Source organism: Neofelis nebulosa, chromosome 16, assembly GCF_028018385.1.
Source record: "Neofelis nebulosa isolate mNeoNeb1 chromosome 16, mNeoNeb1.pri, whole genome shotgun sequence".
Classification (NCBI taxonomy): domain Eukaryota; kingdom Metazoa; phylum Chordata; class Mammalia; order Carnivora; family Felidae; genus Neofelis; species Neofelis nebulosa.
Genome location: NC_080797.1, coordinates 3,612,678 through 3,637,563, shown reverse-complemented (window position 1 = coordinate 3,637,563; position 24,886 = coordinate 3,612,678). Strand labels below are relative to the sequence as shown.

The window sequence follows — 24,886 nt, the reverse complement described above, 5'->3', positions numbered from 1 at the left end:
TTACTATAATCAACATTTTCATCACCCCAAAGAGAAACCCATACCCTTCAGCAGCCCCCCTCCTCCGCCATTTCCCCCAACCGCCCCACCGCCATGCAACCACTTACTGGTTTGCTTGGTTACCACATTGGTTACTAAAACCAATTTACTTTCTGTCTCCATGGATTTGTTGCCCATTCTGGATATTTCGTAATAAATGGAACCATACGGTGTGTGGTCCTTTGTGACTTGCTTCTCTCACGGTATAGTCACCAAGGTGTCAACACAGTTGTTCCTGACTTTACGCCCCCTTACAAGAAGAGCGACCAACATCTATTCAAGAATAAGACATCGCTGAGAGCATTCTAGAACATGGGGATGGGGCTGAAGCACCCCCTGTATCTCAGAGAGCAAGACATACTTAGAATAAAATTTTCAGGGTTCATCTATGCTATAGTTTGTGCTTGATTTTAAGGAGGATACTTCCAATATTTCCTCACTAAAATTGTTTATGATAGGTATTTGGTAGAGGTTCTATCTCAGATTAAGGAAGTTCTTTTTTTTTTTTTTTAATGTTTGTTTAGTTTTGAGAGACAGAGAGAGAGACAGAGCGTGAGCAGGGGAGGGGCAGAGAGAGAGAGGGAGACACAGAATCCGAAGCAGGCTCCAGGCTCTGAGCACAGAGCCTGATGCGGGGCTCGAACCCACAAGCCGTGAGATCATGAACTGAGCCAAAGTCGGATGCTTAACCAACTGAGCCACGCAGGTGCCCCTTTGATTAAGGATGTTCTATTTCTAGTTTTCTAAAAGTTTTTGGCTTTTTTTCATAAATTGAGGACTTCACCAAATGCCTTTTCAGAATCCAACCAGATAATTACATGATGTTTCTCCTTTTTCACTGTTCATACGATGAGTGACATCATAGAATTTTCTAATGGATTCCTGAGATAAACCCAAGTGGCCATAATGTATAATCTATTTTGGCCTCTTTTTTTTTTTTTTTTTTTTTAATTTTTTTTTCAACGTTTTTTATTTATTTTTGGGACAGAGAGAGACAGAGCATGAACGGGGGAGGGGCAGAGAGAGAGGGAGACACAGAATCGGAAGCAGGCTCCAGGCTCCGAGCCATCAGCCCAGAGCCTGACGCGGGGCTCGAACTCACGGACCGCGAGATCGTGACCTGGCTGAAGTCGGACGCTTAACCGACTGCGCCACCCAGGCGCCCCTATTTTGGCCTCTTAATATCCCTGCATCTAGATTCACAAATAAATTGGCCTATAATTTTTCTTTTCTTCTCCTATCTTTCTCAAAGGTGAATATGTAGCTTATGGTGGTCTCATAGAATGAGTTGTGGACAACTTCTCCCTTCGGTTGTCTAAAGGGGTTCATATAAGATTAGAATGATCTGTTCTTTGGAAGTTAGCTGGGATTGTCTTTGTGAAAAGATTTTAAGTTGTCACTTTGATGTTTTACTGCAGTGGGACTGTAGGCATTCCATTTCTTCTCGAGTTGGCTTTATTAAGTTATTTTTTCTAGGAAAAAAAATCCCCTTTCATCTAAGCTTTAAAATGTGTTATCATAAAGTTGTTTGTTGTGTCATATTATTTTCATAATCTTCACTATATCTGTGATTACGTCTCCTTTTTTCATCCCTAATGAATACGTATCCTTGTCAGATATGTATTTGTCTTTCTTAAGAACCATCTATTGGCTTTATTTTGTTCTCTCTGTTGGATATTTGTTTTCTATTTCATTGATTTGGGCAGTTGTTTTTATAATCTCCCCTTTTTTGCGGGGGGGTTAGGGTAGAGACTTATCCTGTTTTCTTTTTCTAACTTCTAAAGGTAGGCACGTAGCTAATTAATTTCAGCCTTTGTTCCTTTCTTAGACTAAAATTTAAGAGGCTATAAATTTCCTTCCACTATTTTTATTGTATCACACGAGTTTTGATATGTAATATTTTCATCACCGTTCAGCTCTACATATTAAAATTTTTTTTTTCCATTGTGGTTTTTTTCTTTGAGCCAGGGGCTATTCAGAAGTGTCAAATTTTATGGTAATTTTTAAGTTTTTTTGTTATTGATATCTAATGTAATGGCGCCACGGGCAGGAATGTAGTCTGTATGACATCAGTTCTTTGATATTTATTAAGACTTGGTTTGTGACCTTGCACATGACTAATTTCCATGATTGTTGCATGTGTGCTCATATGAACATGATATTTTCCAATTATTGGGTGTAGGGTTCTATATACATTCATCAAGGGCAATTTAATTGGTTTCAATCAAAATTTCTATATATTTAATTTATATTTTGGAGAGAGAGAGAGAGAGAGACAGAGAGAGAGACAGCATTAGCAGAGGAGAGGGGCAGAGGGAGAGAGAATCTCAAGCATGTTCCACATTCAGCACAGAGTCCGATGCGGGGCTCAATCCCACGATCCTGGGATCACGCCCTGAGCCAAAATCAAGAGTCTGATGTTCAACGGACCAAGCCACCCAGGCGTGGCTGTATTTTTTAGATTTTGAAAAATTAGTTTTGTGCAAGTGTAGATACGTTCTATCTGCTGGTGAATTAAACCCGTATCGCTACATAATGACTATCTCTACCTCTAATAGTACTTTTGTGTATTTTAATATGAAACTAACACAACCAACTGCCTTTATTTTAGTTAGTATTTGCTTGGTGTTTATTTTTTCAGCCTTTTACTTTCAACCCCTTTGGGTCTTCATACTTCAGATTTACCTCTTCTAACCTGCAACTAATTGGATTTGATCCAATCCAGCAATCTCTGACAGTTAAGAGGTCATTTTGTTTCACTTACATTCATTATGATAATTGATACAGTTTGGCTTGTTTCTACCATTTTAGCTTGGTTTCTGTATTTCTCACTCTTTCTGTTTCTTTTTCCCTCCTTTCTTGCTGTTTGTGTGTGTGTGTCTGTGTGTGTGTGTGTGCGTGTGTGTGTGTGTATGACTAGAACTTACATTATGTATGTACACACACACACACACATGCACATACACACATACACTCACATACATGACTGTTGTAAGATTGATTCCCAGAAATGGAATCTGTAGGTCAAAAAGTTACATACTGGTTTGAAACTATATTTTAAACCTCCTAGGTCATGGATACCTTTCCATTTTATTAAATGTTCTTCTGTAATAGTAGTATTTAGTTGTTCATAACATTTTACTATTGCACAGACTAAGCATATTTTAAAACTAATTCTCTATGTTTACATGTTCACGTTACTTATAAATTTTTCACTGCTTTAAATTATAAGCAAACTGGTGATGAATATTCTTGTGCATACAAAATTGATTTATTTTTCCTTCAGAGAAGTGTTTAGAAGTAGCATTATTGGATTAAATAGTACATGTATTTTGATGTTTCCATACACAAAACCAAATTTATACTTAATCGTATAGTTTATGAGAAGTAGGTCTCCACATGTTTGGAAACTGTGGGTAATATAATTTTTCATATCTTTGCCTAGTTTTCAGATGGAAGTTTACATCTCATTGTTTTAATTTACCTTTCCCCTGATAGTTGAACATTTTTTCATACACTTATGGCTACTTGTATATGTTTGGTGAATTGTCAACTTCTCTGCTCAGATCACTTTTCTTTTGGGTATATAATTTTTTTAATGTAAAATATATTTTATATTAAGGATGGAATCCTCTGTTATTGCAAACATCTCGCCCTCGTGTACCATCTACCCTTTGATTGAATGTTCATGGTCATGTTTCATGTACAGAAGTTATTTTGCTTTAAAATATTCAAATCGGGGGGCACCTGGGTGGCGCAGTCGGTTAAGCGTCCGACTTCAGCCAGGTCACGATCTCGCGGTCCGTGAGTTCGAGCCCCGCGTCAGGCTCTGGGCTGATGGCTCGGAGCCTGGAGCCTGTTTCTGATTCTGTGTCTCCCTCTCTCTCTGCCCCTCCCCCGTTCATGCTCTGTCTCTCTCTGTCCCCAAAATAAATAAAAAACATTAATAAAAAAAAAAAATTTTAAATATTCAAATCGGGGCGCCTGGGTGGTTCAGTCGGTTAAGCGTCCGACTTCGGCTCAGGTCATGATCTTCTGGTTTGTGAGTTCGAGCCCCGCGTTGGGCTCTGTGCTGACAGCTCAGAGCCTGGAGCCTGCTTCCGATTCCGTGTCTCCCTCTCTCTCCGCCCCTCCCCTGTTCACGCTCTGTCTCTCAATCATAAATAAACATTAAAAAAAATTTTTTTTAATATTCAAATCAATCTTTTTTTTTCATGAGTTCTGATTTTGGCATCATGCTTTGAAAAGCCAGCTAAAATTCCAGCATTATATACACACTTCCTTTTCCCTTCTGACTTCTCTTGTTTTATTTTCATTTTTACATGTGGATCTTTAATTAGTTTTTTTGTGTATAAGATTTGAGGTCGGAGCCATGTTAATTTTTTTCTTTCCACGGTTAGTTGTCCTGATCTGTTTATTGGATAATTGATCCTGTCTTCCTTATCACATATTTCATTCATTCAGATACTTTTGTTTCTGTCCGAAAGATCAGTTTGTCCCCACTGGTCTTATACTTTCTATATGCAGTACTATAGTGATTTTATGGAACTCTGTGATTTTTTTATAGAACATCTTCCTATCTCATATGGCAACTCCTCTCATCACTAAACCTCTGAAAAAGTTTCTTGGCTATTCAATGGAAAATCATCTTGTCAATCTCCTTGCCCCCTCACCCAAAGCCTTATTTGGCTTTTGATTGAAGCTGTGTTACATGTACATATTCAACTGGGAAAGAATAAATACCTTTTATAACATTGTTTTCCAATTCAAGAACATGAGGGGTTTTTCCATTTATGCAAGGCTTCTTTTGTATCCTATAATAAAGTTTATAGTTTCTTAAATAACAGCTTTATTGAGCTATAATTCACATACCATACAATTCACCCACTTAAAATGTACTATTAAATGGTTCAATCATATCCAGAGTTGTACAATTGTCATTTTGAGCGTTTTCATCACCCCAAAAAGAAACCCCATGCCCGTTAATATATCCCTCCTCCTTTTATTCCAACCATCTCAGCCCTAGGCAACTGCCAATCTACTTTTTGTCTCTATGGATTTGTCTATTCTGAACATTTCAGATAAACGGATAATTCCATAGTATGTGGTCCTTTGTAACTGGCTTCTTTCACTTAACAAAATGTTTTCAAGGTTTATCCATCTTGTGGCATGAATCAGTACCTCATTTCTCTTTATGGCCAAATAATGGTCCATTGAGTGAATATACCACATTCTATTTACCGCTCATCAGTTGACAGACATCTGTGTTGTTTCTGCTTTTTGGCTATTGTGAATAAACCTGCTACGGACATTCACGTACAAGCTTTTGCGTGCACATGTTTTTACTTGTCTTGGGTATATACCCAGAGTGGAATGAGGGGATCATAGGGAAACTCTGTGTTTAACCTTTTGAGGGCCTGTCTTTCAAGGCAGCTGTGCCATTTTATATTCCCATCAGCAGTGTTCCAATTCGTCCACATTCTTGTCAATACTCGTTATTAACTCTCTTTTTGATTACAGCAGGTATGAAGTGGTATTTCACTGTGACTTTGATTTGTAACTCCCTGATGGCCAACGGTGTTAAGCATTCATTTCTTCACATGCGTGTTGGTCATTTGTTTATTTTCGCTGGAGAAATAGGTAGTCATAGCTTTTGACCATTTTTCCATTGGGTTACTTGTCTTTTTATTGTTGAGTTATAGGAGTTCTTTACATATTCTGGATTCAAGCCCCTTATGGATATGATCTGCAAACATTTTCGCCCGTTTCGTGGGTTGTCTTTTGTCTCTTGATGGTGTCCCTGAAACACAAAAGCTGTTAATTTTGGTGATGCCCACCGTATCTAATTTTGTCTTCTGTTGCCTTCTTTTGCTTTTGGTGTCAGATCTAAAAATCCATCACGTACTCCAGGGGTCACAAAGATTCACCCCTGTTTTCTGCCAAGGGTTTTGCAGTTTTAACTCTGACAAGTAGGTCTTTGCTCTATCTTGAGTTAATTTCTTTGTGCGGTGTGAGGCAAAGACCCAGTCTTTCCATAGGGACAGCCAATTGTCCCAGCATCGTTTTTGAAGAAACAATTCTCTCCTCCTTTGAATTGTCTTGCACCTTTGTCAAAAATCAATTGATTGTACCGGCGGCAGGGTAGCTTAGTCAGTTAAGCATCCGACTTCGGCTCAGGTCATGATCTCGCGGTTTGTGAGTTTGAGCCTCACAGCAGGCTCTGTGCTGACATCTCAGAGCCTGGAGCCTGCTTCGGAGTCTGTGTCTCCCTCTCTCTCTGCCCCTCCCCTGCTCACACTCTGTCTGTCTCTCTCTCTCTCAAAAATAAATAAACATTAAAAAAAATTTTTTTTAATCTATTGATTGTAAATGCGTGGGTTTATTTCTGAACTCTCAATTTTATTCCACTGATCTCTATGTCTACCTGGATAGCTTTGTGGTCAGTTTTGAAATCAGGGAGTTTGGGTCCTCCAACTTCTTCTTTTCAAGATTGTTTTGGCTATTCTGGGTCCCTTGGATTTCTAAATCCTAGGTGTTCTTCTTGTTAGGGTGAATGAGATCTATTTTCTCTTTGGTCATTGCTGAGTGGCCAAAACTACCGAATGTCATGTATTCATTTTTGTGTCCAGCTACTTAGCAAACTCTCTCATAGGCTCTAAACATTGCTCAGTTCATCAAGTAGACAATCGTATCTTTTACAAATAGCGATAAGCTTGATGTTTCCTTCGCGAGTTTATTTATCTTATTCATTTTTTTTTTTTTTGGGACAGAGAGAGACAGAGCACGAACGGGGGAGGGGCAGAGAGAGAGGGAGACACAGAATCGGAAACAGGCTCCAGGCTCCGAGCCATCAGCCCAGAGCCCGACGCGGGGCTCGAACTCACGGACCGCGAGATCGTGACCTGAGCTGAAGTCGGACGCTTAACCGACTGCGCCACCCAGGCGCCCCTATCTTATTCATTTTTCTACCCATTGATTTCTCTTGAATTTCAGAATATTGTTGACATCATCCACAGGACGACATCCTTGCTTTTTGGCCCTCATTTCCGCAGGAATGCTTTTGTTATGTAGGACTATATTTGCTCCCTATTCCAGATCCTCATCTGTCTTTGGACAGAGATAGACACATTTATCATCTCGACAAAGCCTTGTCATTCCCAGTCACTACTCATTTTCAACAGGGCACATCTTATTAGGATAATTACATGGTTTTACTCCTGTGTCCTATTCGTATGATGAACAACATCAATAAAATGTTAACGGTGACCCACCTTCCATAAATGAAGTGTCTCCCGAGCCAGTGGGAACAAATTAGCTCACATTAACAGAAACAACTCCGGTCTTATTATGCAGGTGTATCTGCCACCTGCATAATATAAAACAGATGTCACAAACTGGAAGTCAGTAGTGACCTGTCTGGTTTGGCCTGCAAGGGGTTTTAAAAATACTGTTGTGGGGGAACATGGGTGGCTCAGTCAGTGAAGCGTCCAGCTTCAGCTCAGGCCATGATCTCACAGTTGGTGGGTTTGAGCCCCGCGTCGGTCTCTGTGCTGACAGCTCGGAGCCTGGAACCTGCTTCAGATTCTGTGTCTCCCTCTCTCTCTGACCCTCCCCTGCTCATGCTCTATCTCTCTCTCTTTCTCTGTCTCTCAAAAATAAATAACCATTAAACAAAAACACTGTTTTGGATTAGCTTCCAGCACTTAAAAAATCAAGAGATTTTAGATTAATCATTCCAATTTCAGATTTCTCTTTAAAAATTATAAAATCTGGTGCGCCTGGGTGGCTCAGTCGGTTGAGCATCCGACTTCAGCTCAGGTCATGATGTCACAGTCTGTGAGTTTGAGCCCCACGTCGGGCTCTGTGCTGACAGCTCAGAGTCTGGAGCCCGCTTCAGATTCTGTGTCTCCCTCTCTCTCTGCTCCTCCCCTGCTCGTGCTCTGTCTCTCTCTGTCTTAAAGTAAATAAAAACATTAAAAAAAAATTTTTTTTTAATTATAAAATCTAACCACACTGGTCCTGTATTCCCACATGGCCACAGTGGGCTATGACTGCCCCCACCCCCATGGGGTGGGGGAGGAGAGGTCCTTTAGCATTTTTTTTTTAAGTTTATTTATTTTGAGAGAGTGAGGGAGGGGGAGGAGGGGACAGAGAGAGAGGGAGAGAGAGAGAATCCCAGGCAGGTTCCGTGCTGCCAGCCTGGAGCCCAATACGAGGCTCAAACCCACGAACTTCAAGATCACGACCTGAGCAGAGACCAAGAGTGGGACACCTAACCGACTGAGCCACCCAGGCGCCCCTAGTGGTCTTATTCGCATGCTTTCCACACCCTGTTTTCTCCACAGCCTATTGTTGCCCAGACATCAAGGTCAAGGGTCAGTTAGTTGCCAGGTTTTATATTTATGCAATTCTTCTTCTTATAACGGAATTAGGCGAGAGTGAAATGTTTCTTGCAATCACGTCTCTAGCAAATGTGGGAAAAAGGGAAGCAAAGAATATTCCTGTAGGTTTAGCACGCAAAGTGTGCCTGTTGGGAGAATACAGCGTGAGATGCCCCCGGGGAAAGAAACCGTAAGAAGGATACTTTGGGGGGGGGCGGGGGGGGGAAGGAATTACCAAACTGGGCGAAACGAATGAACTGTCCACTGGGTTTGTTTCAGGAGGCATAGAGTATAAACAAGGCTGTTAGGAAATGCCCTTGGATAGTAAATGAACCCCTCACCGGTTCTGTCCATAAGTTTGAGCTCTTGGCTCTCAAAGACACTCGAGTTTCAGTCCCCTGTGCTAGTCTTCTAGCTCCCTTCCAGGCTGCCTTTCTAGAATGCTTCTCCCCAGTCCCTCCCATCTAGCTCCCCCATTAGGTTGGAAGACCCTAATGGAAACAGACCCTTTGCTTCTGCCTGAGATTCTTTCCCCATAAGGTTCAGATGCTACGTCCCCACGAGGCTGACCGGGTACAGCGGCCACACTCCCGTCGGTGGCAACACCAAAGGACAGTCTTGGAAGGAGTCGGGGGTGAAGGTTGCCTCCACCTCCACCAGCTGCTCCCAAAATGTCTGATCTCAATTTTAAAATGGCGGCCAATCCAACAGACACTCAGCTTCTCCTATGTTGACCTTCTGGAACTTTCCCTGGAGTCCGCTCTTCCCCGGGGCCACCCACAAACCCCTCTTGGCAGACCAGAGATGCTTGTTGGCAAACCAGTCCACCTGACGCATCAAATGTGTCTGAATCCCTTGGGTTCCTCAAGGATGTTGGCATTTCCCGAACGAACCCTACTCTGTTGTGGCATATTACTGTTTTCATTAAAGGCTGACTACACTTTGCTGTTTCTTTCGGATTCTTACATCTGTATCATGGAGAAGAGTGGTCTAGAGTTTCCTTTTTAAGCTTTAAGAACAGGGAAAATGAAAGGGGAAGTTTTTTCAAAGTGTGTGAGATTTGCAACGTTTCTTTTTTTTTGCTTTTTTAAGTTTATATATTGATAGGATTTTTGAATGACAAGAAAAAGTTGCCACCATCGAGTTCCCATAAAACTTTCACCCAGTTTCCCCAAATATTAGTCAAGAACATGATACAGTATGATTATTAAAATCAGGAAATTAATATTGGTACAGTACTATTAATCAATCTACAGACTTTATTCAAATGTTGCCAATTGTCCCACTACTGTCCTTTTTTTCTGGTCCAGGATTCCATCCAGAATCCCTCACTGTATTTTTTTAAAGTTTATTTATTTTGAGAGAGAGAGAGCAGGGGAGAGACAGAGAGAGACAGAGAGAGAGAATCCCAAGCAGACTCTGCACGGTCAGTGCGGAGCCCCACGTGTGCGGGGGGCTCGAACTCACCAATGTGTGAGATCATGACCTGAGCCCAAACCAAGAGTCGGATGCTTACCCCGACTGAACCACCCACGTGCCCTCCTCATTTCATTTCATTGTTGTGTGATGATCTGTGAGTCCCTCAATCTTCTGTTTCCTGACCTTTACGCTGTTGAAGATTTTGTAGAATGTTCCCTCAATTTGGGTTAGTCTGTTTTCTCACGGTTAGATTGAGGTAAGGCATCTTTGACCAGAATGCCGCGGAAATGATGTTTTTTCTCAGCGCATCAAATCAAGAGGTAAATGATGTTGCTACGCCCTGCAATGATACTGTCAGGATTTCTCACTTGGTTAAGGTAGAGGCTCCCTGCTTTCTCTGCTTCAAATTACTGTTCTTTCCTTTGTAGCTAACAGGTGTCTCGTGGGGAGCTATTTTAAGCCGAAGCAAATAACCCACTCATCATCACACCTTTGCCCACCGTGCTGAGAGTGCATTGATGATTCTTGCCTGCAAAAATAATTACTGTGGGGCGCCTGGGTGGCGCAGTTGGTTAAGCGTCCGACTTCAGCCAGGTCACGATCTCGCGGTCCGTGAGTTCGAGCCCCGCATCGGGCTCTGGGCCGATGGCTCGGAGCCTGGAGCCTGTTTCCGCTTCTGTGTCTCCCTCTCTCTCTGCCCCTCCCCCGTTCATGCTCTGTCTCTCTCTGTCCCAAAAATAAATAAAAAACGTTGAAAAAAAAAATTAAAAAAAAAATCATTACTGTGATGTCTGCCACGTGGTGATTTTCTAATTCCATCATTCCTGCTACATTTAGTCATTGGGATTCTCCCTGTTAAGGAAGCATTGTTTCTTCTCCTCCATTAGCTTATTTACTTACTCACTTTTAATGTTTCCTTGGTGATTTTTTTCAGAGCACTGGGGATAGATGTAAAAAGAGACAGCGGTAGACTCTTTGAAAACGGAAGGCAGCAAGAAGAAGGGGAGAGATTACAGACAGACATATATATTTTTTTTTTAATTTTTTTTTCAACATTTTTTATTTATTTTTGGGACAGAGAGAGACAGAGCATGAACGGGGGAGGGGCAGAGAGAGAGGGAGACACAGAATCGGAAACAGGCTCCAGGCTCCGAGCCATCAGCCCAGAGCCCGACGCGGGGCTCGAACTCACGGACCGCGAGATCGTGACCTGGCTGAAGTCGGACGCTTAACCGACTGTGCCACCCAGGCGCCCCCAGACATATATTTTTTTAATGGGGCTACAACAAAGAGCAGTACAAAGTCGTACCTAACCAGGTGCCTCGTGAGTGACAGGGACACCTTGAGTCTTACCAGCTGCTTTGGGGAAGTATAGTTCTTTTTTTCTTTTTCTTTTTTTTCCCAAATATAATTTATTGTCAAGTCAGCTGACGTGCAGCTTATATACAGTGCGCTCTTGGTTTGGGGAATAGATTCCCATGATTCATCGCTTACATACAACACCCAGTGCTCATCCCAACAAGTGACCTCCTCCATGCCCATCACCCATTTTCCCCATCTCCCGCCCCCCCCCCATCAACCCTAAGTTTTTTCTCTGTATTTAAGAGTCTCTTTTGGTTTGCCTCTCTCTCTGTCTGAAATTACTTTTTTCCTGTTCCCTTCCCCCATGGTCCTCCGTTAAGGTTCTCAAATTCCACATATGCGTGAAAACATACATCTGTCTCTCTCTGACTGACTTATTTCACTTAGCATAATACCCTCCAGTTCCATCCACGTTGTTGCAAACGGCAAGGTTTCATTCTTTCTCGTTGCCAAGTAGTGTTCCGTTGTAGATATAAACCACATCTTCTTTATCCATTCACCAGTTGATGGACATTTGGGCTCTTTCCATAAATTGGCTATTGTTGAGAGTGCTGCTATAAACATTGGGGTACAAGTGCCCCTGTGCATCAGCACACCTGTATCCCTTGGGTAAATTCCTAGCAGTGCTATTGCTGGGTCAGAGGGTAGATCTAGTTTTAATGTTTTGAGGAGCCTCCACAGTTTTCCAGAGCGGCTGCACCAGTTTGCATTCCCACCAACAGCGCAAGAGGGTGGGAAGGTGTAGTTCTAAGTTCTGGCCAATAGGTGTCAGGTGTTGATCAGATCTCCCGGTCAGTGGCTTGCCCTTTGGGCACAGGGAGACACAGGTGGAGCTCGGGAGGGGTGGGATAACAGGAGAGCCCGGGGGGGGGGGGGGGGGGGGGGGGGGAGGCAGGAAGGGACTAAGTGGTCCTCACGGGATGCTCAGCTCCCTGGCAGTGAACTCTCACAGGCTACCCTGCTTCAGCTTTCCACCTTCAGTTTTAGGAATACCAAGGACATGGGCCAAGTCAGGGATGCCCTAACTTCTCTAGTCTTTCAGAGTGATCTCACAGTTCACCATGTCAATCTGGCATACATCGTGTCATTCTTACTACTCAGTTCCTGATTCCAGAGCAGTTCCAAGCCATCCTGCCCCCCCCCCCCCCCCGGCCACCTCTGGGTTGTCTCCATATTCCCCCTTCTCCTGTTTGGTGGTGGGGGAAAAAGTAGGGATTGGGGAAACCAGAGTCCTCGCCCACCCTTATCAAGACGCCCACCCTTATCAAGTCATATGACTCCAAGCATGTCCTCTCTGTCTTTCCTGGTTCTGGTTCCTGTGTGTGTGTGTGTGTGTGTGTGTGTGTGAGAGAGAGAGAGAGAGAGAGAGAGAGAGAGAGAGAGAGAGAGAGAGAGAGAGACTAGGTGGTATGAGGGGGTTGGGATGGAGGATGAGACATAGAACTACCAGACAGGTTCTGAGCGCCTTTCTGGAACCCGACCTCCGTGTTCGCCCAGGGGTACTTTCTGTTTCTATGTCTTTGGGGAAGTTGCTTTTTCTTGGTATTTAGGGAGTCAGGAAAACAAAAGTCATTGGTGTGTTCGCGTCTCTCAAAGCCTCAGGTAGGGTTGTGGCTTTGGACCAACAGCAACGTACGAGCTTGTGGCCAATTTCAAACGCCTTTAACAGCTATTGTGACACAGAGTCCCATTCAATAGTGGAAGTGGGAATTTCAGCCTTGCCCTTTGTCAATTCCGAAACGAAGGGCTCATTCTTTCCTCGCCAGGACGGCCTGCACCGTAGCCAACGTTCCTACCCTCATTTTGTAAGTGGGGAAACTGAGGCACGGGGAAGTGCAGTGACTCCCGGGATTCCGCGATGCGTTTTTCCTGCCAGCATCGTCTAGGGGGAAAAGGGAGGAGGCAAAAAGAGGGCCTTGACTCCGGAGACGACCCCTCCCCACTTCATGGGCTGAGAAATGGCCGAAGTGACAGCCACTGGCGAAGGAAAGGGGGCGGGGGGGTCAGCCCGGAGACTGGAGGTGCGGGGCAGAAAGCCTGCCTTCATCGCAGAAGAGGGGGAGGCCTGGGGGGGGGGGGAGGGGGGAGGGTCCGGGCGCCCGTCTGCGCACCAGGGGTGCAGGCATTTTAAAGGTTAAGAGCGCCCAGAGAAAATAGAAGTAGCAGGAGGAAGTGGGGCGCTGGGTCGCAGCGAGAGAAGGAAGCAGCTCTTCGGAGCTTCCCTTTTCTCCTCCTTCCCCGAAGCCCCCACCCCAAGCCCTCCCCTCCTGCTCCGCCCACCCCTCCTGCAGGGCCGAGGCCCGCTTCCGCTCCCCGGGACCGGCCGCACCTGCCTCCCGGGGGATCGCGGGCCCTCGGGGGTGCCCCTCCGGCCGTGGCCGCCCGCCCGCGGGGCCTGTCCCTTCCAGGGCAGACGCGCGCGTCGCTGGCACCGCGGCTCCTGCGCGCTGCGCGGGGTCAGGAGGGGACTCAGGCTGCTTGGGCCCGCCGGCCCCTCGCCCGCCCGGCCGCCAGGGGGCGCTAGAGGCCGGCTGGGCGCCCCGCCCCGCCCCCCCGGAGTGGCCCCGCCCCCGGCCCGCCCCGCCGTCGGAGCGCTGCTGGGGCTGATGCTGGGACTCGCCGCGCGGCTGCTGCCCGGCGCCGTGGTCCCGACCGCACGCGAGCCGCGGGGAGTCGCCGCTGGAGAGGGGCTCGGCGCCCGGCGGGGACTGCAGGTGCGTGGCCGGCCGGGCGGCGGTGGCGCGAGAGGGGGCGGCCCGCGCACCGTCGGGGAGCCGTGCGCTCGGGCCGCGGCGGCGGCGGCGGCGGCGGCGGCGGCGGCGGGCGGGCTGGGCAGTCGGGTGTCTCTCCGTGGGCACGGCGTCCGCGCACCTGCCGCCCCGGTAATCCCGGGGACAGAAGGGGCGTCCCGGCGTGGGGTGCGTCGGCCGGGTAGCCACTGCGGAAGGCCGGGGCGGTGCGTGTGGCCGCGGCCTCCTGCCTCCGTCGCGGGCCGGCGCGAGGAGGGGGTCGCGGAGCCCGCGCGCTTCTCCGCCTGGGGACTGTCGCGGTGAATGCGGGCACCGCCGTCAGGACCCGGGGGGTCGCGGAGGTGCCCGGGCGCCGGCCGCTCTTCTAGAGCACCGCCCGTCGGCGCGGTGGCAGGAGCCGTGTTTACACCCGGTGTCCCTGCGTGGCTCCGCGGGTGCGTGCGTGCAGGTGTGTGTGCGCGTGCGCGCGCGTGCCGGCCCATCCCAGGGCTCCGGGTACATCCGCAAGAGGTTCGGGTCAGGAGGAGGAAGGAGATGGTTCGGAGGGAAGAAGGAAGGCGAGTTGAAAGCAGCAGGATGTGGTATGAAGAGTTTAACAAGCCTCTGCGCCGAGAGGAGGTTTGGCGAAATGAGGGCTAAAAGTAGGCCAGGTCGGCCGGGCCCGGAAGGCCCCTTCTGGGCTGCCCTTCGCTTCCTCCCTTCGCTCCTCGCTGCAACTTCTGATCCTCCCTCTTGCTCCTGGCCTAGACCACCTGGTAAGGGCCCGGGTTCCCAGAACTTGTTAAAGCACACCTGCCCCAGGCCCCAGCCCCAGCTTTGGGGGGCGGGGGGGGGGGGCGGTCCGCTGGGGGCAGGTCTGGAATCTGTCTTTTTCTAAAATTTGAGCAAGCTCCTTGAAGGATGCCGCTGGAGCCATTGCTTGAGAGCCCCGTGTGATGTGGAAGGGAGACCTGAGTCGCCGGCCAGGCCCTGCTGTGCGACCCTGAGTATCTTACCACCCCTCTCCCAGACTGGTTGTCCTGTCTCTAAAATGGGCTCTAATAGCGACCTCACGGGGCTGGGGGGAAATAGATGAGAAAAGCGTGAAGAGAGTAGCCGTGCTCGGAAGCTGCTTCCTGGGTATTTATCTGCAGCAAGGAGCGAGGGGATCAGAGGCTTACCTCCTTCCCCAGCCTGCCCCGCCGCGGTGTGGGTCCAGGAAGACAAAAGAAGAAGGTTTCAGATAGGCAGGCTCTCTCTTCCTGCTTCAGGATACCGTTCCTTGCTTTTTGGAGCATAAGCCGCCAGGACTGTGGGGTCTTAAGACACCCCCTCCCCCCTGACCTCCAGCTTAAGTGAGGCGTGGTCATGCTCTCTCCCCATCTCTGCTTCTCCTTCCTCCCTCCTGTGCAGCTCTGGTTGTCTCTTTCAAGAATAATCAGGGGAAGCCGAGTGGGGGGACTGCATGAAAAGCACGTTTGGGGGTCCTGGAGGGGTAATGATGCTAAGACCACACACATGGATCGTGGGCCTCCTGGCTGAGGAGTGTTGGAGGAGGAGAGCCAGCGTGGCCCGGACAGCCTGGGGGCCCCAGCTTGGGTTCAGCTGAGTATTTGAGCCTTTCTGACTCTGCCCTCGTTCCAAGAGGCTCACCCCAGCGGGACCCCTGTGAACCAGAAGTCTTGTTTGGCTCAGCTGTGGGTGGGCTGAAAGCGTCTGGATCAGCTCCTTAAGAGAGGAAGCTTCTGGAGGGGCAAGATGGTGATGAGCCGTCACTCGGGGTTGGGGGGGAGAGAGGTGGTCAGTTTGCTTTTTTGAGCCTCTGGTATAGATGTGTGCAAGGGAACAAAGGAGAGGTTGCACTTTATTTCTGCAGATGAGACATCCCCACAGCAAACATATATGACCTATGAGGATATCCCATTGGTTTGAAGACGTAACTATATATGTTCACGTTTTAACAGCTTGGAAATCAACATCCGTCTTACCTTCTATGGCATCGTACCATCATAGCCGACAGCAATATTTCTCTCTTAGTGGCACGCAAAATAACAGCTCACCTTACGATTGAGGGCATCTTAGGGGCGCCTGGGTGGCTCGGTCGGTTGAGCGTCCAGCTCTTGATTTCGGCTCAGGTCATGATCCCGGGGTGGTGGGATCGAGCCCCGTGTCGGGCTCTGCACTGAGTGTGGAGCCTGCTTGGGATTCTCTCTCTCTCCCTCTGCCCCTCTCTCCTGCTCGTGCTCTCTCTAAATAATAATAATAATAGGGGCGCCTGGGTGGCGCAGTCGGTTAAGCGTCCGACTTCAGCTCAGGTCACGATCTCACGGTTCGTGAGTTCGAGCCCCACGTCAGGCTCTGGGCTGATGGCTCAGAGCCTGGAGCCTGCTTCCGATTCTGTGTCTCCCTCTCTCTCTCTGCCCCTCCCCTGTTCATGCTCTGTCTCTCTCTGTCTCAAAAATAAATAAACGTTAAAAAAAATTTTTTTTAATAAATAATAATAATAATAATAATTTTAAAAAACCGTGGAAGTAATCTTAGATCCTGTTAAATGCAATGTACGTTTTACAGATTTGGGTTGGGGGAATGCTACAGAAATACCCAGGTACGCACAGAATTATGTCATTCCCCTGAGTGAATCTGCATGGATTTTTCCAATAGCTTGACCTCATGGACACCACAACTTTTCACTGTACCCACCTATAGAGGAAATCCTTGTCACTTGTGTGGCTCGCTTTCATACATCTAGTACATCGAACGCTATGTAATAACGTCTTGGGAATCATCATGTCGTTCCACCTGCCCCTCCCTTTCCTACCTTGGCTCCGCTCGGGACAACGTGTCTGCCCCTTCTCGCTCATCTTGCTCTTGGCTCCTGTCTCCTTCCGCTGTACGTTCGCGGTGTTGGGCGCTGGACTGAGTATTTCACGTCCTTTGGTCCTTCACGGCCGCGCTCCGAGGTAGCAAAAACTACGATCCGAACGTTACGGATGCGGACACGGAGGACCAAGGCCACGCTGCTAGAACGCGCCAGGGCTAAGCTGACTCTCTGAGATGACCAGGCCCCAGTGGCAGCTTGGATATGCTTGTGGGTGTGAAGTTCATACCCTCTAGGGCGTGACTTTTTGGGGCATGAACTGTGGCCAACCACAGGACCTCCAGACTGGCGGTGGGGCTCTGGATGATGGGGCTTTTCAGTCCAGTGCCTTCTGGATAAGCGAGACACAGCTGTGACAAGTGCACCCAGGAGGAGGGTAGGGGCTGAGGAATCGGAAGCAGGGGGTGACTGGTGGTGGCACCGAGCAGACGCTGGGCCCTTCTTGGGTCTGGTGGGTCTACCAGTTGGGGTTCTAGGCTTTGGGCTCTAGAGTTTGGCCTCAACGGGAGACCCCAGCCTCCGGGCTTCCCCAGCTCCCGGCCCAGACTTTCTCCTGCGGCCATGGTCACGTAAGGCGACAAACCTGAGCAAGATTTTTAACTGCGAACCCTTCAGAGCAGCCGTTGCCCCCTCCCCCCCACCCCCCGGAGAAGGCTTATACCACTTGGCATGGTAGCCAGGCCTCCCGCCAGCCAGCTCCGGCCCACCCTGCCGCTTTATGTCCTGAAGCTCAGTCAGGCCTCTGTACCTTTGCACGTGCTAGTCCTTCTCGCCACGTTACCCTTCTTTGCTTCCTCTACTGCCCAGTGGACTATGACTCCTTCCCCTCCGCGTTCAGACCTCATCATCCTGGAAGCCTTTCCCCACCCCCGCCTCGCCCCGCAGCACCGGCCCCACCTCCAGTCCCCCCCTCCTGCACCTCGGGCGCCTCCTGACGGAGCACTGACCACTCTGGCCCACGGGGTCTGACCGGTAGCTCATGGGCTGGCTCGCCTGAGCCCCCTGTGCTCAGCGTGGCTGTTCAGCTGTCACCGTGGAACTCACTCCCCGGGATGTCACGGCAAGAAATCCACGCACACCCGACAGTGGGAGTTGCCCGCTCGCCAGAGGGTGTAGGGGGGCAGGAGGGTGGGGTGTGCTTTTCATTTTCGTGTCCTCCCGAGTCTCGTCGGTGCTGTTATTGACCTAGGCAAATGACTCTGTGTGGTTTCCTTGTTGGGGCAGGGCTGGGGTGTGAGGGCCGAGGGTGGCTCCTGACCTGCCCCCCATGGAGTCGACTGGCCTTGTGTCTGCCCGCCTCCTCCTCCACTGCTAGGCATGTGACCTTGGGTCAGTCCGTGCGTGTCCTCCCAGTGTCAGATGATTTCCTGGGACTCGTCAGCTGGTTCCTCCCTTTCCTACCTTGGCTCCGCTCGGGACAACGTGTCTGCCCCTTCTCGCTCATCTTGCTCTTGGCTCCTGTCTCCTTCCGCTGTACTTTCGCGGTGTTGGGCACTGGACTGAGTATTTCACGTCCTTTGGTCCTTCACGGCCGCGCTCCGAGGTAGCAAAAACTACGATCCGAACGTTACGGATGCGGACACGGAGCACCAAGGCCACGCTGCTAGAACGCGCCAGGGCTAAGCTGACTCTCTGAGATGACCAGGCCCCAGTGGCAGCTTGGATATGCTTGTGGGTGTGAAGTTCATACCTACTAGGGCGTGACTTTTTGGGGCATGAACTGTGGCCAACCACAGGGCCTCCAGACCGGCGGTGGGGCTCTGGATGATGGGGCTTTTCAGTCCAGTGCCTTCTGGATAAATGAGACACAGCTGTGGCAAAGCGCCGGGCTCTGGGGACCCCTGAACAACACAGACGATGTTCTTGCGCCTGTGAAATTAGTCTGGCGGGCAAGACACTAGACACACACATCGTGTAATCGCAATGGTGAGAATGGGGGCGGGGGGGGGGGCTGTGAGATTATATAAAGGTTGATGCATACATTTGGGGGATTAAGGCAAGGTTTCCCTAACGATGTCATTTTCTCGTTGACACTTGAGAGATACAAGATGGAAAGAGGGATGCTGAGAACAGTAGTACCTAATGTTAGCGGATGCATGCTAAGTGCTCCTGGGTGCATCCTCTTGGGTGTTCCTTTTTTTTTTTTTTTTTTTTAACATTTTATTTACTTTTGAGAGAGAGACAGAGCGCAAGTGGGGGAGAGGCAGAGAGAGAGGGAGGCACAGACTCCGAAGCAGGCTCCAGGCTCCGAGACATCAGCACAGAGCCCGACGTGGGGCTCGAACTCGCGGACCGCGAGATCGTGACCTGAGCCGAAGTTGGACGCTTAACCGACTGAGCCCTGCAGGCGTTCCTTTTAACCATCCTGAGGGCTGCAGGGGCTCCTCTCCTGGGGGCATCGGTGAGGCACCTGCTGTCAGGCACCCCACCCAAGGTCTGGCGTGGACCAGGGCCTCAAGCCCTCAGCCTTATCTCTTCCTCCCTTGCCCCCGCCCCAGACTCCGAGTCCAGCTCAAGGACGTGAAGGCCATCAGTTCTATTACTGGCGCTTCCCTTTTCCTTGGGCACCGGTCATCAGCGGGGAGCATGCTTCGCGGATGTCCCTGGGGGCTCCTGGAAGAGTCCTCTGCATCCGCGGCAGAGGAAGCCTTCACGCTTGGAAAACAAGCACGCTGTCCCCCGGGCCTCCGCTCCGCCCCTCTCCAAACCTGCTCACTTACAGGGTTAGGAACCCCTGATTCTCTGCCATCCGTTCACTCTCCTCACCCTTCTTCCCCATCCAAACTCGTCTTCCCGGAACCACAAAGCCTGCACAGGCGTTTGGGGTCTGCGCGTTTGTTCCTGAATGGCTTGGTCGTTTTGACCCTTGGCAGGAGAATTGTCACTCACACACACACACACACACACACACACGCACGGTTTCTCTCCCCCTCTCTTCCAGAGTTCTGCGTAAAAGGTCAGGGTGTTCTCAGAGCTCTGCAGTTCACCAGCAAAGCCAGGGTATTCACCCCTGTTCTCAAAAACAGGACTTTTTTTCCGCCGATTTCTTGGGGTAACCCCCCAGCATCGCTGCACACGGGGAGTCAGCCGTGGCTAGAGGCCAGCGGGGGGAGGGGGTGACCGATGATTGAAACTTGCAAACTGCACGGGAGGTCACCGGTGACTCACTGGTGAGGTGTCAAGGTGGCCCGTGCAGGGTGGGGGGTGGGAGGGTAAGCTCCCTGACCGTTCACTGAGCCCCAGCCATGCTTATCACTTTCTGAATGTCTCATCAAGTCTTGAATTCAAGCCATCTTCGAGACGATGAAATTCAAGACCATCTGCGAACAAAAGTATTACTTTTGCTCATGGTGTCCTTATAAGAAGCTCTGCTGTTCCCTCCATGGCTGTTTCGTTACCACAGATGCTCCCAGCGTCTCGAGCTTCAAAGGACGGGAATGAGCCGGGGGCTTGGTCTCTGTGATACGTGGTCCCCATCGAGTGCCACGTGGGAAGGGGGTTTTCTCCGGTTCCTCATTTTGCTAAGGATTTTTAAAAGCATGAATGGAAGTTACGTCTGCCAAATACTTCTCTTTTTAAATTTTTTTTTAAAGTTTATTCATTTTTGAGAGAGAGAGAGAGTCCAAGTGAGGGAGGGGCAGAGAGAGAGGGAGACACAGAATCGGAAACAGGCTCCAGGCTCCGAGCTGTCAGCACAGAGCCCGACGCGGGGCTCGAACTCACGGACTGTGAGGTCATGACCTGAGCCGAAGTCGGATGCTTAATGACTGAGCCACCCAAGCACCCCTGCCAAATACTTCTTTAAGCATCTACCAGGAGATCCTTGTATCCTTTTGCCTGGCCTTAGATTTGTATGACGCATCATATCCTTAGCTTGAGCCCTCCTTGCACTTCTGGAACGAACTCCAGTTGGCCAAGGTGGTTTTTTCTTTTAATACAGTGCTAGGTCTGACCTGCTAGGATTCTCTTTTGGATTTTTTGCATCCATACTCTCAAGTAAGGCTGGCCTGCACTTTCCTTTTCTGTCCTGCTATTGTCGGGGTTTTAACGCACTGGCGATACCCTGGAGGCGTTTCGTCTTCTCCTGTACCCTGGGACCCCACCTGGGAGCAAGGGAGTGATCTGCTCCCGGAAAGTCGGGAGAAAGGGAGAAAAAGGGAGAAAGTCGGGAGAAAGGCTCTGGTTTTTAGTTCCTCTGCTGCTCATTCCTGGCTTCCTGGCCCCCAGGCCTTCCTCCCCTCTTGTCCCTTCCCCAGCCTTCCAGGCATAGACCTGCTGCCTCAGTGTCCCCAGCTGGAGCCTTGGAGTCCCCTTTGATTCTTGGCCTCCGCCAGGCCGCCACTAATTCCCATGAGTCCTTGCTTTCCATGCCCTTTGGCTACGGGATGGCCTGTTTCCACACGGAGCTGCTCTGGTCCGGCGAGGATGCTGATATAACGAATTCACACACAGAGAAAAGTCGCCAGAGGTGGTGATGACGTAATACAAAATGAGAAAAGAAGCCCGGAGGTTTTCCTCCAAGAAGAAGACACAAGGGAGAAGTAATGTCTGTCTTCAGATGTTTGGAGGGCGGTGTTTTTTGGAGAAGGTGAAGACTACCTGCTCGGGGCGGGGGGGGGGGGGGTCATACTCCAGGAAGGAGAAAGAGGGACCTAAGGAGACCTCAGCTTGTGACAAGGAAGATCTTAGACAAATTCAGAACATATCAACCATGGAACAGGTGGTCTTGTGATAATGAGTTCCCCATCAGGGGAAGAATTCAAGGGAAATACATGTCATACGTAGACGCGATTGCCGTGAGAATGGAGACCGAGGATGCTCCGTTCCCAAGTCTGCAGTTCTCCAAATCACAGTAGCCGTGTCCGACGGGTTGTAGACAGATTGGTCGTTCTGAGAACGTCATTTGAATTTAAGAAGTTCAGTGGCCTCGAGTAGACAAATCCCAAAGCTGGACAGTTCCTCTGCAAACCCCACAGCCCTGCCTCCCAGCTCTTCCCCCGGAGCAGGGGCGCTTCGGTGGTCAGGAGAGTGTAGCCTGCCACGGTAGGAGACCCCGGAGCCACCGCGGGAGCCCGGGATCCTCGGCCACATCCCGAGCTGGAGCCTGAGCTTTTGGCGGTATCTTGTGTTCTTGGACTTCTTCTGACACCCGGCGTCACACACACATCGGGTCCCACTGCGAGGATCACCTTTCCTGCGCGGCTGACCCAGATCCGCTCTTGGGGCCAGCCCGCCCAGTCTCCGGGTTGGCCTGGGGAGTGATGGCCCCTTGTGTGGGGGGTTTTTCGGGGCCCGTGTTTCATAGGCCTGTGAGTTTTGCATTCACTTCTGTGCTGACATCTTGGGAGTTTCATTCTGAGAAAACGAAAAGTCAAGAGTTTTCCTTGGTCTGTGATTGTGCTTAGGAGAACACGGGGGGAGGGGGGGTGGGGGCAGGGGACTATGGCGTGATGTTCATACTCCAGGGTGGGGGGAAGAGATGACCCCTCCCCGTTCCGGCCTCTGTCCACGGGTCTGAGCCTGTTCCCTTCTGGATCAAACGGGCTGTGAGATTCCGACAGCCTGTGCGTTTTCCCCAGTCCGCCCTCCGACACGGGACTTGTGGGAGTTCTTCCTTCGTCACGGTGCCCATTTCACGGCAGGGCTCCAAGCAGCTGCAAATCCTTTGGACTACAGTGGCACTGTGCTGTCGCCCTCCACCCAGTCTCCTCCGTAGGCTGGCTTCCTCCAAGGTCGCTGGCGGCTTTGCAGTGATAAACCCAGTGTTCCCCTCCTACCCAGCGTCTCTCTTTGGAGGCTCTGTAGCATGTGATGCAACAAAGCCAAATTCAGAACACATCAACCATGGAACGGGTGACCTTGTGGTCATGAGTTCCCCGTCCAGGGAAGCATTCAAGAGAAGTGCGTGTCACACGTAGACGCGACTGCCGTGAGAATGGAGACCGAGGATGCTCCGGTCCCAAGTCTGCAGTTCTCCAAATCACAGTGGCCGTGTCTGACGGGTCGTAGACAGATTGGTTGTTCTGAGCACGTAACTTGAACTTAAGAAGTTCAGTGGCCTCGAGGAGACAAATCCCAAAGCTGGGCGGTCCCCCCGCAAACCCCACAGAGGCTCACCTGGATCTCTTTCTCCGCCGCCTGCGCCTCCCCTTCTGGCCACCCCTCGCGTGCGTTTACCTCCCTCACCTTTGTGTCGAAGCCCATGCCGGCTGTTGGCTCTGTTCCCACCTCAGCCCCTGTTCAGAGCCCAGCGCCTCGCCCACAAAGCAGGCTTCCTCTACAGACTTCCCCATTCGTGGCTCTGGTGACAATACACTCCTAGACTTGAAACCTTGGAGTCACCACCCCTGGGCCTCCCCCGCCACCTTCCTGTTCTCCGCTCTCCAGCCAGTGCCATGGTGCGGCTGGCCCCTCTCACTTCCCCAGCGTTCTCTGTGCCAGGCCACTCAGCTGTCGTCACCTTTTACGCCCGCCCGTGGGCCTCCGGGCCACGGCCTGCCTTCTGCTCTTCCTCTCTCTGCCTCTCCCCCACTCATGCTCTCTCTCAGTCTTAAAATAAATAAATAAATAAATAAATAAATAAATAAATAAATAAATAAATAAATAACACATTAAAAAGGAAAAAAAAAAAAAAACCCTGTGGCCTTGTCTTTGTTATGGGACAAGGCACGCGTCTCCCTTTGAGCCCCTTCAGGCCCCAGGAGCCCCTGGCCAACTCCACGTGCCCAGACCCCACCCCCTGGGAGCCCTCTGCTCACCCTCCAGGTCAGTCAGAAGTAAGTCTGACAGTGGGGAGGCCCTGGGGAGCCACCGCCTCCCCCCCGCAACAGGGGCCTGAGGAAGTAAGTGTGTGTTTGCAACACGATGTTTACACGTTTACTAGGCAGAGGGGATGCCTGTCCTGGCTGTCCGGCGGGCTGTGGGGCAATCTGGAGCCCTGCTTTCCCGGGGAGGGAGGGAGAGAGATGCCTGGAGTTTTTCTGGGGATTCTTTAAACATCCCCAAGGATGCCTGGCCCTGCTGACCCTGGAGGAGGCCGAGGGAAGTGTAGAAGTCAAGTTTTGGAGTTTTTTTAAATATTTTATTTTGGGGAGAGGGCAAGCAGGGGAGGGGCACGGAGAGGGGGACAGTGGATCCGAAGCAGGCTCTGCCTTGACAGGCTGGCGGCAGGAAGCCCGACGCGGGACTCGAACTCACGAACCGCGAGATCATGGCCTGAGCCGAAGTCAGACGTTCAGCCGACAGAGCCGCCCAGGCGCCCCGAGAAGTCAAGTTTTTAAACTGGGAGAAAGTAAAGTATCACCAGTAAGCGTTGTTAACTTGCATATTCACGAATGTGGCTCTGGTAGTCTAATGGGAACCTTCAGAGTGACGGGCGACTCCCTTCTGTCACTTGTTGTCACTCACAAGCAGGGTGACGGGTCAGGGTAAGCAAGGACGAGGGTCTTTTTTCCTCCTTTTTTCCCCTTCGAGCAGGAGTAATGCTTTGGAGAGGAAAGGGGACCTTCTGGGGGGAGGACAGAGCAGTGAGGAAGATGCCCCAGGAGCCAGAACCCTCCTGTCCTGATTCATCGAAGGTGGAGCCCTCTCTGTGACCACCTGAAAAATGGGCCAAGGAGGCTGACACTGGCCTCCCGCCTCCTCAGACAGTTGTGGCAGCCCTGGGGTCCCCCCCCACCCCCCGCCAGCCTGGGGCCACCGCCATGGCCCCCATGGGAGAGTGTGCGCCTGTGTCCAGGGCCCCTTACTATCTCTGTGACCCAACACGACCGTCCGGACGGGTAAAGTACCCCAGGCTCTGGTGGCCCCGAGGACGGGAATCCTGTAGCTCCCCCTCCGCAGCAAGCAGGTGACCCAGGCGTGGGGCTCACCTTCGCCACCTGACTTCTCTTGCCCCGAGGCTGTTTTCTGTGGTGAGCTGGCCCTCTGAAGCCATCAGAGAGAGGTCGCAAGACGCGAGCTGCCCAGCCACAGGGCACAGGTGCAGAGGACTCCCGTGGCATCCACACATGAGCCCGCGGGTCAGAGTGCCCTAACAGTGGTTTGTTTGCATGTAAGGTGCCGTAAGATGTGAAAGG

The 24,886-nt window shown here is 50.3% G+C and overlaps 1 protein-coding gene across 3 annotated transcripts in view; it reads left to right on the top strand.

The window, feature by feature from the left end:
• Positions 1 to 13,756: 13,756 nt before the first annotated feature.
• PIK3R5 (phosphoinositide-3-kinase regulatory subunit 5) overlaps positions 13,757 to 24,886 on the top strand; it is a 69,473-nt gene continuing 58,343 nt past the window's right edge. For 2 of the 3 annotated variants that reach the window (XM_058704858.1, XM_058704855.1), the window contains exon 1: positions 13,757 to 13,915. The gene's annotated coding sequence lies outside the window, so the exon portion shown is untranslated. Of the gene's footprint in view, positions 13,916 to 14,093; positions 14,707 to 24,886 lie in introns of those variants that run through there. The other variant, XM_058704857.1, reaches the window with a different exon arrangement.